The sequence below is a fragment of the Lagopus muta genome, chromosome 9 (assembly GCF_023343835.1).
Source record: "Lagopus muta isolate bLagMut1 chromosome 9, bLagMut1 primary, whole genome shotgun sequence".
Classification (NCBI taxonomy): Eukaryota; Metazoa; Chordata; class Aves; order Galliformes; family Phasianidae; genus Lagopus; species Lagopus muta.
Genome location: NC_064441.1, coordinates 18,566,650 through 18,582,990, shown reverse-complemented (window position 1 = coordinate 18,582,990; position 16,341 = coordinate 18,566,650). Strand labels below are relative to the sequence as shown.

Genomic DNA, 16,341 nt, shown 5'->3' with positions numbered 1-16,341 from the left:
CTAAAAAAAACACGATGGGAAAACTTCTCCTTTGTGTTCAGTTTTGGAGCCTTGGTCCACTGCTGCTTTTGTCAAATTTCCCAAACCCTGGTAAAGTGCACTTGTATGCAAGTGAAGGACCTTGTTCCGCAATTAATCTCCATTCTGAGAAAGGCCGCATTTACTTTGTTAGTGCATGGGTAAAACCATGTTGCTGTTCTAGAAACCGCAAACGACCGCATTCACACTCATGATTGCCATGTTAAGATCACACAAGATCAAAGAGAAAAAGCACAGCTTTGAAGAAAACACGTGAGAACGTCCAGTCGAAGGCAGGAGGGAGAACAGAAAAAGGCTGTATGTGGTCCAGTCACATGAGACGTGTAAAAACATATACAGCTATTTTATCTTTTGCACAATGTTCTGAAATGAAACTAAGGTTAATTTCTGCTTTCTGCAGCACTGCCAGGGCTCAGCATCACCATCTGATTCACCAGTGGTCCTCCCAGCAGCTGTATTTCCTGACTGAAATGCCAAGGAACTGCTGAAGCTCACTCCGCCATCAGTGAAGAGCTTCCGGCATCTCAAGTGAGCAATTGAAATGGTTAACATCTGGATTGCCCTCAACAAACTCCAGTCTCTCCTGCCCAAGGACAGAAGGCTTATAGGACACCTGGCTCCCGAATCACATCTCAGAGGTACACTGCCTCTGTGAGAGACCTGCACATCTGTATCCTGCAGATGAAACCGTACTGCTACTTACGAAGCATCTCTGATGCCCCAGAATTACAGCAGATGCTGAGCCCTGAAAAGGAGGCCGTGTACAACTCTGCTTGTAGGCTGAGAAGAGCTCAAACAGGCAGTTATAAGGATCTATATTAAATCTACTGATGCCTGATCTTGTTGGAGAAAGTGAAAATTTTGGTGCTTTTCTCAAACCATTGATTTGTTTGTTTCCAAATAACCTAACTTTGCACTACAGTCATTCTCCCCTTTGCCCAGGATTACATTGGCTGGGGAACTGTTCCCAGTATTTCTTGGAATTGTATAAATGTGTGTGATACATACAGATCCTGACACCTCAGGCTATCTCTGCACTTGGAACCTTTTGCAGAGCACGGGCTTTTCTCTCCTCCCACACCATGTCTTTTCCAAAAGCAAAGAACTCCAGCCCCATGAAAGCAAGACTCACTTTCTAGAAGTAAAGTTCCTATGGCAGTTGAAAAGAAATACCGAAACAGCATTAAAACCATCAAAATAACTGCAAGGATTTCTTTCAAAATTATCTCCCCTTTTCTGCTGCACCACATTTGAGCACCCTGATCAGCGTTCCTGTTTACTGCAGGAGAGTTGGACCAGATGGCCTTTCAAGGTTCCTTCCAACTCAAACGATGCTAGGATTCTATCATGCTGAAGCATGCCCAGCACATTACAGCTCTGGCTGCAGAGAGAACCGTGTAGACCTTCAGCTCTCCACTTCTAACCTACAGAGCTAGACCACGCTGCAAAGTCAACCATGTGTGGCATGAATTCTTTGAAACAGTGGGAGGTAAAGGATAGGCTAAAATGCCAAAACCAAACTACGGCAAGTGTGGTTTGTTGTGTGTTGTTTTATGTAACACTAAGCTCAATAAAGCGTTAACACCTTCAGACCTATTTCCCTTTAGGTTTCTGTAGCAGGTAACAGAAATGCACAGACATCCTGAGAATTAAATCTTTTTCCGAAAAGTAGGCAGCATGACTCATGTGGAGTTACAGACTTTTCTGAACGAAGCTAAATCATATTTGCCTGGTTTGTACAGCAAACCCTTCACTTCTTTCTTTCTCCTTTTGTTTCTTTTTTAGTTTCAGTGCTGGTAATTCAGTTTGGCTGGTTCTCCTGGACCATTTCTTATTTATTACAGCACTCTCAAACTTAGTGTTGGCTGAGCTGTGTAAAAGCCAATTTGACTGCAGTTTTGTGGGCACACACAGGGACCGAAGGCAGCGCTGCAGTCAGACATCACATCAGTCAGACACTGATGCTGACAGCATGCGAGAACCAGCACATGTTCCCTCTCCACGCTCATGCTAAAAGCAAGTGGCTGTTCTGTCTTACACCATTACTCACTTAGAGCACAAACAAATGCTTTGAGAGCCGTCACTCACAGATTTCAGTCTAGTTCGGTTATGTGTGTATATATAAGCATATATATACTCACACACACACACTTTTAAAGAACGTACACTGCATTCTGTCTCCCAGCACCCAGCAGGTAGGAAATAGCAAGGAGCCATTTCCTTTCCTTCAGCGAGCTCTTCCTTCAGTTTTCTGTCCTTGAAATACCCCTGGTCATGCAGCCATGATTAATTTTGACTCCTGCTTTCAAGCTGCTGCCTGTTGGCTTTCTGCTGTGTGCTGCCTCTTATTTGACCCCTGTATAAATCGAGAGCTGTGACCAGATAACCCTTCCACTCTGTTTGCATCCAATCCACCCACAGGTGGGTGGAACGCTTTTCAGTTCCAAGAACAGAAGTATTTTAAGAGGAATGAGAGCTCAGTGTGGCTGATACTATGCCAACCTCAACCATTTTCAGAGTTTGCACCCACCCAAGGGGCTCAGCAGCAGCAGCCTGTTCTTTGGATTCTTGTTTTTTTAAGCATTGCTGAAAAAGGCACAACTGGCAAATTTGTTTGACTGAAAGGTGCAGAGCATGCCCATGACCTTCAGCGAGCTCTGCAACTACCCCAATACCAGTGTTACACTGGCAGGAGGTGGCAGGGCTTCCAAATGGATTTCCACCTGCTGTCATTCCTCAAGTCTTTTAAAAACAATTGTGGGGGTTTGTTCCTGTTGGCTTTGTGGGTTTTGTTTGATTGCTTAAAGAGTGGCTGTCAACAAGGCCGAGCACTTTTTCCCATTTTTTAATTATAGCAAGAACTCAGAAACTCAAAGACTGGCCCTAAGATGTAAGTGCAGACATCATCTAGCAAGGTCAAAGCTGCCAGCTATTTCAGCCAGCTGGAACAAAGTCACAGCTCAGTCTCAGGCAGCAGCAGCAGACAGGCAGGATGCTGCCCTCCCCACAGGCTGTTGGGAGCAGTGGGTGCACCTTGCTGTGCCTGGGCCAGCAGACCAGGGCAGGCAGCCACAGGGAGCTGGTCTCTTTCCACCAGCACTGCTCATTCACAGAGCAGCCTGGCAATGGGGCTTTCTGGGTTTGACACTTGCTAGAAAGCCACAGCTCAGACTATTCATGGAACTTGCCCCAGATTTCCCTCAGCAGTGAGAAAAAGCTGCTTTTTTCTGTATACTGGAAGGTATGGGACTGAGTCACCTTCCTTCTCATTCTGTGAGCTGGGAGAGTTAAGGTCTGTTTACATCTGGGGGTGGAGAATATGGTGAGAACTGGGGCTAGTGAAATGACTGCTGCATGACATGAGAACAACATGAAACATCAGTCTGGGTTTCCTTCTTGCCAGGAGGCTCAGCAGCGCCCAGACCCTCCCAGTCCCCCCAGAAGCTCCTCCAGCAGCACGGCACAGTCTGGGTGCACAGGAGAGCAGCAGACCACCCAGCTCACATTGCTTTGCAGATTCAGCATTTATAAAATGAAGGGTCATGGTATAACTAGCACCAAGTTAACAAATACCAATAGGTTTGCAATAGCATCACATACCTCTGCCAGTGGTACCTTGGATTTTGGTGTGGAAGCCGCTGGTCCGAACAGGGGTAATTGTCAGTCATATACTGTATCCATTTGTTTCTAGGGGAGTTACATTTAAGGATTCTCCTCCAAATGTGCATCTTCTAATCCAGAACCATAAGTAGGAGTTCTCCTACACAGAACAGTCAATATGTCTTAATTAATAAACAGGTTAAAGAAGAGGGAAGCAAGTAATACAGATGTTCAGTTCAGGATCATTCCTCTTCTCCTACAGGTGGGGAACACATTTACGATGGGCTGAAATATTACAGGCCCTATATAGACTCTAATAATGTTCAGTTTTAGAAGCTTAGACTCATCATCATCATCTCCGATCTGATCTAATGTACTCAATTCTTAAGGTAGTGAGAGAGCATTGGAGGAAATGGTATTCTGGATCCTGGAACAATTTACGCAGAAGAACCGGGAGTCAGCACTGCAAAAGCTGAGCCAAAGCAAGAGGATGAAATTTGTTTTTAATAAAACCTGGGGTTAAAAATAATAGCAATAATTAATAAATCGAAGGCTTTTTTCCTCTTCCCCTTCACTCAGATCACAAACCGGACTGCTAAGTAAGCATCAAAGCTACAGTCCTAGATGCTCTTACATTGGTGGTTGTGGTTATTTACAAAGAAATGTTCAATACCAGAGCATTTTTACGCTAAAATGTTTAAATACTTGCCTTTAAAACTGCTTACCAGGAAAACAACAGGAAAAGGATGTGGCCTGATAAATGTTTGTAACAACTTCATCAGGGCTCTTTTTATACAAATGAAGATGATTTCACTAAAAATTAATAAGTACGGGAAGTCTTAAGAGTGCAATATTAGCAGTCAAGGAAAATCTCCAAAATTTCAGCTGACTCACTGGGAAGTTTTACTGACCATGAAAATTCATAAATTCATACTTTTTTTTTTTCCTTTCTTCTTTTTTATATACACAAGGGCTGCTCCAAAAATAATGCCTCCTATTTTATGATGCTAGCCCACAACATCAGAGGCGGATGTTGGTGGTATGGCAGCAGAGGTTAAGCCTTCCCACCAACATCCCGTTATGTTCTGTTGCTGTGTGACAGACAGGGGCAGTCTGACAAAATGGCATCTGACATGGAAGCACATATAAGGCAAAGAGATGGAAAGAAATTCATCCATGTGGAAAAAGTGGCACTTACTGACATTCAGTGATGCTTGCTGAATGTTTCTGGAGACCAAGAAGTGGATGTGAGCACAGTGAGGGGTGGGTGATGTGTTTCAGCAGTGATGCTGTCATAGCAGCTGTGAAACAGTGGGTCACCTCTGCTAGTATAGAAGTTTACAAGCATGGCATGCAGGCTTTTGTTCACTGCTGGTGAAAGGGCATAAGCTGCTGGTGGTGTCAATACTGAAAAAAAGTGTTTTGCAGCCAAGAATTTACGCTACCAAATAGTGTTACTGTGCTCTTTATATCCACTGTAGTTTCCATAGAAATAAAAAGGAGTCATTACTTTTGGAGCAAGCTACGTATCTTTGCTAAGTGGACCACAAACAACAGAGAAGGCAGATCCAAGGCAAAACTGAACCAAAGGGGCAATGGGACAGCCATTCAGCATGCACAGAGGTCAGAGACGCAGAGCGGAGATTGGGATGCACATCTGTAACGATGTCCTGTTGTGCAATATGTGCCACACCAGGCAGTGGAAGGGCCATCACAGTCTTTAAGTAGTCAAAAAAATATTGTAAAAGGTTTTGCCTTACTGAATAATTACGAGCACAAAAAAACCCGAATGAATATCAACCTAAGCAACAACATGGAGAGCCTTTACTTACAAACGTGACAGAGAAAACCACCACTTCCGCAACATGAAAATCAAAAACTTCCAACATTTCTTTTTTGTTGTTGTTTCTCAAAGCCAAGAACTTACTGAGATTCAATAGACTAAAACAAAATGACGAATGAAGGGCACTGGGAAGAGTTGCTCCCCTTAAAACCACTTATGTTGCAGGATATTTCCTGAGAGAACCTACGAGTTCCAGCGAGTGCTCCGACAGTTAAACACGCCATTTGCTGCATGCTTTTCTAAGAATGTTTTTAAGTCATGTCAGTTACATCCTGAGTGTGGTTCAAGAATTCTTTTCTACAATCTGACAATCAAACACTTCTGGATTTATCACCTCACAAGCACTGAACCTTGCAAGTTCCTCGTTTTATAGGCAACCAGCATCAAAGGCATCATTCGCACTGCCAAACCACACTGCCTGCTGCTTTTTCAGGCAGACCAAAAGCTGCTCCCCAGCTTTGGTTTACCACACAGCTCCACGAGCTCTTGTGCCAGACGGCAAGACGGGGACAAACCAGCCATCACCGCTCAAAGCGCCTTACCACGTCCTGGCAGCACACGCCATCTGGGTCCCAGCTCCTGGTGCCCTGCTGATGAGCGCTGTCCTCCCATCAGTGTCTGCAGGCTGTGGGATGCTGCCCATGAGGTCATCAACTGATGGCTTTTGAAGGGTTTGGCGTTAAAAATAGAGCTGGAAGTTCAGGATTCTCTTTCTGAGTCTGCATGTCGTTACTTGTAGTAATTGGTTTGAGAAGAGAGAGCGCCTCAACAGCTAGCTCACGCCAAGATCCCTGCACTCTACTACAAAACAGGGCCAGTGACAAGAAGGGACACCAAGCTACAAAGAGACCTCCTCTGCTTTTCATCAGAACGTGACTGAAACAAGCAAACGGACTTTATCCCACACAACCTTCTCTCTGTTAGCAACCAAAGCTATGAAAAAAAATGATTACTGTGCAGCAGAACCTAAAAAAACTCAACCCCAAACCCCACCACTCTACGCTGCTGCACAAACACCATCAACGCTCTTACAACGGCACAAGATCTGCTTGAAGGCCACCACTTCCTGAGTTCAGCTACGGAAAAAAGGGAGAGAAAGATATTCTTCTCTTCATCCTTTCTGCAATCAGCACGTACCGTAACTGCATCAACTGCATCATAAAAGCCTCACCCCACATAAAATGTTATGGGAATTAAATAAGATAAACTGAAAAATTCATATGAATTAAGAGAAGGTGTACATATATGGGTAGTGACAGGAAACGTTATCTTTTCTTCATAACTTCTTTTGCATGTTGCACATAGCTTCAGCAGAGTTAAGAAATGCACTTAGCAGCTGGGAATAGTTAATTCTTCTTATGAAAGGGCAGACAGCAGTCATTTCTGAACATCACAGGACTTCCCAAAGAAGTGTGAATATCAAGATGCGATTAATGCAGTGTTGTTTGACCTGGGAGCTGATCCTTGGGAAGGAACAGCCTAAAAATAACGTTGGCATCAGGAAAAAGCTATCCAGATTTGGGAAATTGCACTCCACTCTTTTGTATCACTTCTGGAAAGTCCTTTTGCATTTCTCTGCTACGATTTCCCATGCGTAAAGTTGAAAAGACGACAGATCCCACCTCTGGTGTTACCAGGATGACACCAGAACAGTTACGTTTAGGAGCAGATGGAAACTCCCTGAGTTGAGTGCCTGACCCTGCAGGGCAGCCATGGTGCCTGGTGATGTGTGCAGACACTCAAATCATCCTAAAAAAGGCTTGGCTGGGTGCAGCAAACACCTCATCAGCACAGCGCTTGGCAGAGGTAACACTGGATCAACGGGATACCAAGTGAAGCACCAAAATCGCATGTGCCACACCAAGCACACAGCCAGAAGAGAGAGAATTGCATTCACACGCTGTTTGGGTAATGAAATAATACAGCAAAACTCTGAGAAAGCAGAATGAATTAAAAAAAAACCAACAAAATGACAAAAATTTTTTTACTCTTGGGAGTACAGCTTCAATGCATATTCAGGGAAAAGTACTGCTATTGCATTCTGATGGTTGTGACCACTTTTCTAATTCATCTCTTCACAACCACACTTGGAGCTTTGCTGCCCTCAGATCTCTGCCACCTTCAGAAGACCAGAGCCATCATTCAACAATTCACATCTAACTGATCTCCTAAAATACTAACAAAATGGTTATGTCTGTGCTTTCAAGAATAAAATGCTAGACGTGTCCGCTGAACAGACACAAGTATATCACACACTGCATAGATGCTTGTCAGCAGAACAACTCTGTGGGAAATAGGAAGAAAAAGTAACCTGGGGAACTCAGTGAGAACAGCTCTATGACCACCCTTTCCTTATTCACTGAGCAGCTTGCTGCTGGAAGTACTGTCAGCAGCAGGATCCCACTTTCTGACATTCTTCCCCTAAACATCCACTGCTGGCTTCAAAGATAGGACATCTTATTAGAAACACTTTTTCTCTTTCCTACAATGACTCTTATGTTCTTGCTCAGTTAATCATTTTCTCATAATGATTTTTGAGGCCTTCTGGGCTGCAGTAACTTGTCACACACTGTACACACACGCTGTGCTAGTTCACACGCCTCCAGAAACGAGGTGTGGAAAACACTGAGAACAAATGCTATGTGGAGGCTGATTGATGCCTGTCACCACAAGCAGTGCGCTGGTGGGACACAGTTCCTCAGTCACACAAGTAGCCTGAATGGCTCAAAACGTGCATGGCTGCCTTTTGGACAGGAGGTGCAGTTATACAGTCCCCTACGTGCAGTTGTGTGTGCATGTTGGCTCTACGAACAACAAAGCAAAAGCTCCTCAATCATCATCAGTTATTGATTTTTTTCCACCTTGCACAAGGACAGCTGAAATGTCTGCTTTGTCATGCCAGGGATTGGGGTTATATCATAGAATCATAAAGTCATTTAGGTTAGAAAAAATCTCTAAGATCCTCAAGACCAACCCCAGCCCACCATGCCCACTGCCCACGTCCCTCAGTGCCACGTCTCCATGGCTCTGAACACCTCCAGGGAGGGTGACCCCATCAATCAGCTGTGCCAGTGCCTCACTGCTATTTCTGGGATGAAATTCTTTTAAATAGCCAACTTGGGTATGAGTTGAAGACAAATGTAGGTTAGGGCTTGAGTAGGAAAAAAGTGTAAAACCACCTTTGAGGTGTCAGAATGAGTCAGCCATTTGGCTGCAAAGAGGCACGCTGCAGTGTGGGGGCCCTCTGTGGGTACACCAGCACTGCTGGACACTCACTGGGCTGAGCCAAAGGTATGCAGTGGGAAGAGTGGCAGCATGGCCCACAGGTCCCCTCCAGGCTGGCAGCAGGTGCTGTGCAGCTGAGAGCAGAACAAGCTGACATGTCCTCAAGAGCCCCACACAGCATCCCCAGCTGATATCTCTATTGAAATGAGTCATCTATTTCAACAAACTCAAAACCTCCTCAAAGGGAGACATCAGCTCACCTGCTCACTCATACAGCAGATTTAGCTCCTCTGCCACTGAAAGAACCCTTCTCCATTAAGACAGTTATGGTTCTCCTGCACGGCCAAGGTTTGCAGGTTCCTCCTTCAGGTTTTGGGTCCTTTCAAGGGACACTAAAAGCTGGTGAGCTGGCCTCCCCTTGGAGTCAGAGTTCTGCACTGGCACAGCACTTTCCTGGCCTCACCAGCAGTGCTTATGGTTGCTTCCTCAATAGAGGAAGTTGTTTGATTGAGAGTTCAATAACTATTGAACTCAATAGAGTTGTTTCAGCTGTTTCTGTGCTTTTGTCCCCTCAGCCCAACACAAAAGGCAGAGCTTTTGGCTTTCCCTCTGCTCTTTACTCCTTGGTCATGCACGGTATGGGCAGCAGAGCAAACGCAGTGAATGCAGGGAGCCAAGTGCTTTGCTGGTGAAGGCAATTATGGGGTAAGCTGTCTGAGCTACAGGATACACTTGTTCTTCCTGGTGATCAATCATACGTAGAGGCCGAAACACTGCAGGGCTGAAACTGTGCTTCGCGTTTCCCCTTCAACCACGAGATGGAGCAACTCAACAACAAATGACTGCAGAGCCAACGAATTTAGGTAGAAGGACGTGGCATCCAAGTTCTGGCTCTCCTGGAGATCGCAGGCAGTCCTGTGGGGATGTCGTGATGGCCCAGAGCCAGGATGTGATCCGTGGCTCAGGGTGAACAGCAACAAATTCCAAAAGCCTCTGGGCCTTCTCCAGTCAGGGGGATGGAAGGGAAGGGTGTTGTTCCTGTGCCACTCATTGAAGCCCTCCAGCAGGACCAAATAGCTCAGAGATGAGCTCAGCTCTTCATGGTGACCCCAGACAAGCACTCCAGCAGTAGAAGGTTCCCCAGGACCATCCTAAGGCTTTGCACATTGGTCTGTTGAGGTATCTGCTAAACAGTTTGGTGTCCCCCACTGCTGTTCCCTTCTGGCTGGCTCCCAAAGCTTCCTCTCCAGCACAGAGCTACAGCAGCCCTTCTGAAAAAGGGAAAATCCAGGGGTGGGGACATAGGAGGGCAGGGGAGAGGTGTGAGAAACTGAAAACTGGAGATGTTGAAGGGCGTTTGAGGGAAATCAAATAGGAAAGCAAGAGGACTATAGCAGAGAATGCTCTCTCTTCTTGAGTAGAACAATGATTTTTCTCCCTAATTAGACTCTAATTTAGATAACCAGCACCTTGAGCTGGCCGGTGCAGCTTGGCACAGCTAGGGGAAGGTCAGCCCCAAAGCTGAGCACAAGGAACCAGCAGAGCCTAACCTGCTGCCACCCAGGGCCGCCTGCATGACCTAAAGGGCAAATCTGTGTGGTGGTCACGGAGAAATGGCAAAGATCTCAACACAAGTCAAAATGCGTGTGGAACAGCTCCTTCTTCAGGAAAAAGCAATGAGGTGACACACACATCCGGTGATCCGTTGCCCACTGGTGGCATTGGTGACGTGCAAAGAGGTGCAAGACTGGAGCAGGCCAAACAAGCAGACTGCAAGACAAGGGGCAGCCCGCCCACTCTTGTGGTCCTACTGAAGAATCACAACCTATCAGCATAAGATAAAGGCCTACAGTGTGAAAAGAAAGGCACCTCGCCTGCCCACAGCTTCCTCACCCCTGCATCACAAGTTGCACTATTAATCAACAGTCTGGGAGTACCCCAGCCTTTCTATATGTTACTCACACTGTTTCATTTCCCCTTTGCTGTCATCCTGCAGCATCACATTTTCCCCACATTCTCCAAGCGAATTTGCACCACCTGCATGCCATCCTGGCCACTCAGCTACAGAATCCTCCCTAAAAATCTTGCCAGGATATTTGCTGACAAAAAGCAGCCCAGCCCTTGGCAATGGCTAGAATATGGTGTGCTGAGAACAACCCCAGCATTTCTGCTTCCTCATCCACTCCTTTTCAGAGCATCCCTCTTCAGACGTGCAGTCACATAAGGCTTTCTGTCCAGACTTCTGTGCACCCCCTGATGAGGCAGGCAGTGCTTACGTGCAATGAGAATACATGCATCCAAGGGAAAATGAGAAACAACTCCACAAATACTAGGAGAAATCCCTGCGAAGGGGGAAGAGTGAGCAATCCTTATGAACACTTGGTATCAGAACATCTGCAAACAAGGGAGCGGAGATCTGTGGTGGCTGGGTTCTGTCCCACATCCCCAAATTTACCCCCATCATCCTTATTTCCCCTTTTAGTAAAGGGGATTGCAAGAACACATACAATGGGCAAAAAAAGTAGTTTTCCTGTTCCTCCCTTAACAAAGTCAGCACCTGACACTCTTCATAGGTAAATTCCCTGCTTCTCAGCAGTATAAGCAGATGCAAGAGCAACCTTTTTCCTTTGTTCCTTTTTTTCCATTTTTTTTAAATACCAACTCAAAATGAACATTTAAAAATCACCACTGAAAACTGATGATCTCTTTTTCATTTCTGGTAGCACGAAAAGGAAGAGGCACTGACAGCAGTAGCTCAGGATATAGGTTAAACAAGCTAATGCTCTTGTAGAAAGAAGTCACACAAAGCTCTGCAGGGCCAGAATTTCCTCCTCTGTTAATGGAAACTGCTCTGAATGGGTGACTCACAGAGATGTGAGCCTCACAAAGCAAACTATTTACCTCCTCAAATGAGCTTTGTGACAGATCACCTACATAGCGCATATGCGTAGACAGAGTGGGGATGTGTTGCTGTAATGGAAGTGTATGATGAATCAAAAAGCAGCAGCACTTCATGGATTCTAACCTCCAGATGGGCTGTTTCTTTGCATGCAGCTCACTCCACAGCCTTCAAAGAACACACAAGATTCAAGAATTCTACAAGCCAAAGGGAGCAAGTCAACAAGTGCTAGAGATAACCCAAAGGTGAGTTGGCAAGATACAGCATTATGTTATAGAGAAAGCTTACCTTAGAAACTTTCTTCTTGCTACATGATCTGAAAACTAAATGTACTTTGTGTCACCTGTTTTGCTCACAGCATGTTTACTTGTTGGGGTTTTTTGGTTTGTTTCTGAAGAAAGAACAAACCATCCTTTGGCATCTTCTCTTTTTAGAAATCTATACATCAAGCTAGACTGAAATGTCTTTTAATCATCACTAGACCTGCACCAAGTAAAACTTTGGGTAAGCAGCTGAAATTTTACTTTCTTACTTTATTTCCCTACACCTACAATTTCCTTTGACACACTGTTATTTAAAAAAAAAAAAAACAAAAAAACACACCACTGAAGGAAAAAGAAATGTCTAATGAAATCTTCTTAGAAAGGCAATGCAGCAAAGAACTTTCTCAATACTGATAACTTTTCAGGAATTCCTTAACCAGCTTGTCATCCCTTTGGCTGTCAGCAATCGGTTCCCTCCCAGCATTAAAAGGGCTGGCAATGCTTCATGCAAGGATGGGGACTCTGCAGGAGAGCAGCACGCTGTGGGCTCAGGACAATGTTTTGCTCAGTGCAGTGCCTCTGCACAGCTTCATCTCGTCAGTGTAACCCCTCATCTGTTGTAACCCCACCTGAATCTGTGGGCTTGGGTGCCCAGTGCCACTCCCAGCAAAATCCCAAGCCCTGCTGCTGCAGGAGGGCTGAGCTCCCAGGCACTGAACAACCTGCTGCATCCCTGGGGATGCTTCTCCCTTCCACCCTCTCGGATCTCCAAGTGCTTCCCAACCTCAGGCTTTCCTGTCCTGTTGTATTTGGATAAGAGATTTTCTTTGTTTTCCCTCAGTTTCTCACATAAAGCAGCAGAGCTGCACTGCTGTCAGGGCTGCTGCCCCACTGCTGAGCTGTGCCCCTGTGTCCTCTATGGTGTTCTGCAGCAAAGGAGGCTGCTGAGTGCACAGCCAGCAGCACTGCCAGATGTGGGGACACACATACCTGCTCCAGCAGCATGCAAGCTGCACCTGACCCAGCAGAGGGATGCTTTTTGGCACCCACAGTCATGCCAGCAGCTGTTCTCCTCATCAGGCTGAGTTTCTGGGGCTGTTTTTCTCATTTCTGTAATGTAACCAAGAGAACTGTTTACCTGGCATCAGTATGTCCTTACAGAGCAAACTACCAACCTGCTCTTCCTTTCTAATTATTGCTAGTTTTTATGCAAGAATTCTTTTTCCACTGTGCTGATCTTTGTCTCAAACTACAGGGCAAGAGAGCTTACCTCTGAAACGCCAGGGAAGCGGCTTGGTCTGCAGAACAGGAACGTACACTGTCCACCTAATGACAGGCTGCCAAATCCAAAATGAAACAGCATCAGTGTCAGTAACTCACATAAGAAAAGCACCAGGTAAAAGTAACAACAGTTACAGGGAGGCAGATGAAGGTTTCTGAGCTCTAACAAAAAGATTTTTAAAAGGGTTTACTTACAGACAAAATCTGCTGTGAAAGAATTGGCTGCAAGAAAGAACCAGGTATCCCTGTGCGTTTGGATTTGTGAGTGATTCTGACAGCAAAAACCAATAAGAGCTTTCCTGATCCTTATCAGGAGAGCCTGAAGGCAGGGTTCAGCCTTCTTCTAACAGAGGATTACTTCAGGACCCCTGCTCAGACCTGTCTACCTTGATATTTTTAATCCCCTCTCAGGGAGAAGAAACCACTGCATATTTGCTGCACTCTGCAGCAGACAGCAGTTTACCAGCTGTGGTAAGCCTGGCTGATTTAAGCAAATGTTTGGGTTCCTAAGTTTCATTTTTCTTCCGAAGACTTAGTCTCTACAGGTTGGGAAGCCAGCACACCAAGAAGAAATACTGTCTCCAGGTCTGCAGACACTTGCAGACCTCACTGGTCTTTGTATCAGGTTTTAGATGTGGTCTTCAGTCTTCCTTGTGGTGCAGGTGATTTTCTTCTCTATACTTACCTGGAGACATGAATGACACCTGTACCAACAGCAGTATCAACCCCAGAGTAGAACTGTTCCAGCTGATCATGTACACTCCCACATTTATCCTGGGATTGCTGTTCAATGTGATGGCCCTCTCGTTGCTGTTTTTTCCAGCTAAAAAGCTGTCAGAATCTACAGTCTACCTGATAGCCCTTATTTTCCTGGATACTTTGCTGCTGTTCACTCTTCCTTTTAAAATAGTTTCCTATCATCTCCAGAACAACTGGAAATTCGGGTCCATGTTTTGTTCCATCTTGGAAAGTCTTTACTTTATAAATATGTATGGCAGCATCCTCATCTCCCTCTGCATCTGCGTTGACCGCTACATCGCAATCCAGCACCCTTTCATGGCTCCCGCCCTGCGCTCCACCAAGAAGGCTGCTCTGGTCTGTGCTGCCATCTGCCTGGGCATCTCGGCCGGGACCGTGTCTACTTCCCAGTTTCATGAGGAGAGCTACAACATCTCGTCCTGCTTCTACAACTTCTCCAAAAGCACGTGGGAAAACACAGGCCTGATAATCACCCTGGAGATGATCTTCTTTGGCAGCATGGTGGCCATGGCCTTCTGCACCATTCAGATCATCAGGTGTCTGAGAAATCACAGAAAATCAGGGAATGCCCAGACACACATGACCAGAGCAGAGAAGGTAGTAGTGACAAACTTTGTCACGTTTTTGGTCTGTTTCACACCTTACCATGTGACGTTCTTCCTGTACTTTTTGTTGAGAAATGGCATCATGCACATCCCTTGTCACGCTGTGCTACGGGACATCCTTCAGGTCACCCTTTGCTGGGCTAATCTGAACTGCTGTCTGGATGCGGCCTGTTACTATTTTGTTTTAAAGGAGTCTGCAGAAGGTTCGTTGCAAAACAAAGTGAGAAATCACCAAGAGGAAAGGTTTGATCTGCACACTGAACGTTAGTTACTTCACCCGGCAAGAGGAGATGCTATCATGAAAGGTGCAGGACCTTGAACTACTTTTCTAAACCATTTACTTTAAATACTCGGATGTGAAAATACGCCATAAAAAGAACAGAACTAAGCCCATTCTCAGGGCTCCTAGCTGATTTGCTTCCCTTCCACAATGCTTTGTGTTGTCATTTATGGATAAAAAGAATCAAAATTATTTCTTGTAAATAGTGATGCATATATCTTTGGATGTGATTCCCTTCTACTTTGGGGAAAAAAAAAAAAAAGTATTTACTTACAGATGGTAGCATTTTTTACTCCAATGTCCTCACCACACCTGCAGTCCTCCAGGCCTTCAGTCACTACAGCCCTAGGCTGCAAAGAAGCCTGGAGCTTATGGCAAAAAAAAAAGCTTCAGATGAAATCCTGTTGCCCCTACTGCCCTGATCATACATTGTGTTATAGACTGAGTTCCAGACTTCCCTGCCAGCTCTTTTTACAGGCTTTTCACATACTGGTTCCTTCCTGGTTGGAACTACAAAAGTAGTTTCGTGCACAGAGCCAAACCAAACAAGACATTCAATAAAAAGCCTGAGCCCAGCACAGCAGTGAACAGATGACAACCCCCCCATTCACAGGGAAGTAAGGTAAAAGCCCCAAAGCAGCAGCCAGCACCACAGGACCTCAAACGACTTTTTGTACCTTGGAAGAAGATGAGCACTATCACTTCCCAAACAAACGAGGCAATAAAAAAAATCCACTGACAGAAGCCTCACATACCAATCAGTTACTTTCTTATCAGTGCTCACAGGCATCCACATAGCCTGAATTTGTCATTGGTGGTCCCAATGAGAGAGGGACTGAGAGAGGCAACTCAGTGCCCTGGGCACACCGCTGCCTCCAGCACTGCTCTGTAGCAGCCAGTCCCTTTGCCAGGGTTGAGAATGATGACAACTGAAGCAGTTAGTGTTCATATTCACATAGAGCTGGATCCTTGCAGTATTATCTCCCAGACAGGGATACTAATTCCAGCCTCTGCACTGACTTTTCTCTGTACATTTGTGAGAAGGATTATGCATAAAACCAAGAACTGACTTCCTCTTGAGCTCCACTTTGCATGTGGAGAAAGTGAAAGTTTATGATGTTGCCACATCTTTGTACGAGATCTACACTGAAGTGCAGTTGCTGAAGAAGGAAATGCAAGCCTGATGCGGACATAAGTATCTTCCATTTCCTCCCTCAGTAAATTCAGAAAATCTAGCTAGCTTCCCTGCCAGCAGGCAGCAGATCCTCATTGCCTCCTTGTTCATAGCTTGCCCTTAGCTGCACTGCAATAGACACAGAGGTTTTATCACTGAGATTTCAGACTCTTTTTGGAAGCATGGTTTATGTATAACAGAAGAAAGCAGTGCTGGTGCAGAAGACTTAGCAGTGGTTAAAATGGACACCAAAGGGTGTTGTTGACTTTAACCAAAAATGCCTGAATATAGCAACAGAGATTGTATCAGTTCCTCATGAAGCAAAAAATGCTTTAGTATAACGGGAAACTGATTTCAATTGCATTTCTGCAGC

At 45.3% G+C, this 16,341-nt stretch overlaps 1 pseudogene; it reads left to right on the top strand.

Annotated features, from left to right (window-relative positions):
• Positions 1 to 11,515: 11,515 nt before the first annotated feature.
• LOC125697743 (lysophosphatidic acid receptor 6-like) lies at positions 11,516 to 15,011 on the top strand (annotated as a pseudogene).
• Positions 15,012 to 16,341: the final 1,330 nt, after the last annotated feature.